Source organism: Thunnus maccoyii, chromosome 2 (genome assembly GCF_910596095.1).
Source record: "Thunnus maccoyii chromosome 2, fThuMac1.1, whole genome shotgun sequence".
Lineage (NCBI taxonomy): Eukaryota > Metazoa > Chordata > Actinopteri > Scombriformes > Scombridae > Thunnus > Thunnus maccoyii.
In genome coordinates this window covers 21,537,486-21,540,650 of record NC_056534.1, presented here as the reverse complement: position 1 = coordinate 21,540,650, position 3,165 = coordinate 21,537,486, and positions in this window count along the sequence as shown.

The window sequence follows — 3,165 nt, the reverse complement described above, 5'->3', positions numbered from 1 at the left end:
AAGTCAAATATTGTTTTGGGTTCATAGCCCACAAATGTACAGTTCTGGTTCCACTCTCATCCATCTGAAAACAGCATTAGGCAGCTGTTTAATTAATAATTGTTCATTTTATTTATGGTCATATTTGCAGTCAGCTGATCCACACATTGTTGAAGTACCATGCCAAAAAACATTTTTCTCTAGCTAGCTAACTGTAGGAACTTACCTGCTGTTCATACTGTGAGAATATGATCTTGCTAATCTTACTTTGCTGCCATCTGGATACTGCTTGGCTTTTTATATTCAGTGTAATCCTGGCTGTGACCAGTAACCCTCTGCCCTTCGAATCCACTTACTATCAACAACTCTAACCAAAGAATTGTATTTTTGTGGCTTTTGCTTTAATAAATATGCTTCATTCAGACTCACATTGGTCTTTCCCTAGTTCTAATTCTCCCTTAGTGCATGGCTTTATATCTATTTCTGACATGTTTAGAGCCCAAAAGTGGAGTTTGACACCAGAATGGGAAGTCCTTCTCTGGACCAGTGAAACTCATTACAACATGCTGCTTTCTGCATCCAAGCTGCTGATTTTTAACTCTGGGAAGGTTCTCAAGCAGGCTAGTAGTGTTCAGGACCTTGCTTCAGATTTAGATTTACAGGGACAAAAAATAACAGCTGATGTCTCAAAACCAAGTACATTACTGCTACTTCAGGCACAAAAAATTAAATAGTGGTGTAGTTAACTGGGGAGCTTATAACAAACCAAAAAAATGAGTAGACTCAATCACTACAGTGATTATTGCTTTATTTAAAATATATCGAAATTATTACAGACAAATGGTGAGCAGGAGTACAGTATTTTGGAGCAATTTTGAGTAAGTGTACAAGTGTTGCGGATAGTTTGACATGCATAGCTACAGTTGTACTTACGGTAAGATTCAAGTTGGAATGAAGTGGGGTTTTTTTCCAGTGATTTCTCAGAGGCACCTCCACGATTCCTTGAAGGCTTCTCCTGCAGTGCTTGAGGGGTCTTTCGGGGATCCTTTAAGGCTCCTTCAGGAGTCCTTGTGGGTTTTCTAGGAGGTGGGAAACTGGAGGTGTCTCCATCAGCGACCTTAAATGAGCTTCCAGGAGTTCTTTAAAGGTCTAATGAAATCCTTCATTAGTCTTTAGTAGCCTTCAAAGGGTCACCCAGAGGTTCAGGGAGATTTCCCATGGCAAATTCATGTTACTTTCACTCATTTGATTTAGTAGAAATTATCAAAGTAAACAATGCACAAAGATGATTAACTTTACCTCAGACAGAATATTGGTATAACATATTGGAATATTCGTGCTTGGAATATCTATAAAGGCTAATGGGACATTTGTACTCTAATGACATGAAACTCACAAAGAAGCTAATATTTAATATAATATACTACCAGAGCGCTTTATTAAGAGGAGAAAAGGGTTTGTTCATTCCTTTATTTTCGACATAATGACAATATACACCTACAGCACTGAGTTTCAGTTATCATTTGATCTTTGAGCGATTCTCTCTGTTTCTCTCTCTTTCTTAAGACTGAGCTTCATTCACTTTAATTCTGAGACTGACAGTAGCTATATAAATAGAAAAAAACGTAGACGTTTCATATTATTAATTCATATTCCAGTAAATATTTGTTGTCTGCTACTTTTACGGCTTATGATTTTAACGCTCATTAAATGACAGCTCCTGACTATGAACATGTATATTTGCCATAACATAATTAGAATAACCTCGCAATATATTTTGCAGCTTGTGACAAAACAGAAAGGAAAACGTCACGTTTTCCGTCTCGTTTACTGAACTGCCAGTTCCAGGTTTTACAGCTCCGGAAAGGGAGCGGACTTGTTTTCCTTGAGGGAGCAGAGGGAAGCGGTCAGGTGGTCGCTCACTGTGTCAGTTGGGAGCCGGGCCCTGACATTTTACCGACTGCTCATTTACATTAACTCGGGTTTTAAGTTATCTGATAAACCTAAAGCTAAACTGTAACCGGCCCTTTCATAGCTGTGTGGAACGTGGCCTCTACATATCTCAAGGCTGATTTACATCAACCGTAACCAAGTAAAATATGTCTTCCTTCCTTTTTTTTTGGTTTGTGCAGAAAAAAAAATCTCAACGGTTAACGCAAAACACAATTTTCTAACGTCAAAACTATTATTATTATTATTATTATTATTATTATTATTATTATTATTATTATTATTATTATTATATTAGCAGTAGGAGTAGTAGTAGTGGTGGCGGTGGCAGTAGTACTAGGCTACCATTAGTGGTAACAGTCATAGCAGTAGACTATTATTATTTTTATTATTACTACTAACAGGCATCTATTCCATATTTGGACGCATGGAAAGTCTCTTTATAAAATTTTATTTTATTTTATTATTTTTTTTTTGCGAGGCCTATTCTTTTGCTATTATTGTGTCCGTCACTTTTTATCTGCAGTTTAAGCCATTAGCATAAAAGTGGGGCACTTTTGGGGATTTGAACATTTTTTAATTAGCAATAACTTCTAAGACTGCAAAGGTCAGTTCAAACATATAAAACTAATCACGTCACGGTCTTTATGGATTTATGCTCGTTTAATGTTTTGACTGTAAAAGGAATGATTAAATAGTACTTATAGACTGACTAAAAATATAATATACATTTAGTAACAGTGGAATTAAAATGTATAACAATATCATTTGTTAATATAACAAATCACAAATGATTATGAGATAACAATTCTCAATCCAATAAAAGTTAAAATAACATTTAAATTTTTGTGACATTTTATATGATTATTTTCAATGAACATTTGATATTAGAGCCAAGTGTAGGCTATCTAATGTTTAATCTTGTATAACTAACCTTAGGTTGCACCGTATTTTCTGACATGATGTTTTGCAGTGTACCTGATGTGTGTGTAACATACAAATCCCTGGATTGTATTAGTAATGAAATAAATGATTGACTTAATTCCAGAAAACTGACATGCGTTGCACGTCCAGGGCTGGCCAGTGTCTGCTTCCACGGCCCTCACCGTGCGACTTCATTCACATCATGTCAACTGAAAATATGTGGGCCAGTATTCCTTGGCTCTGTTAGCCGAAGATGAACCAAAGTGAGAACACACAACCCAGTGGGAGCCGTCAGAAACACATATGAGGTCT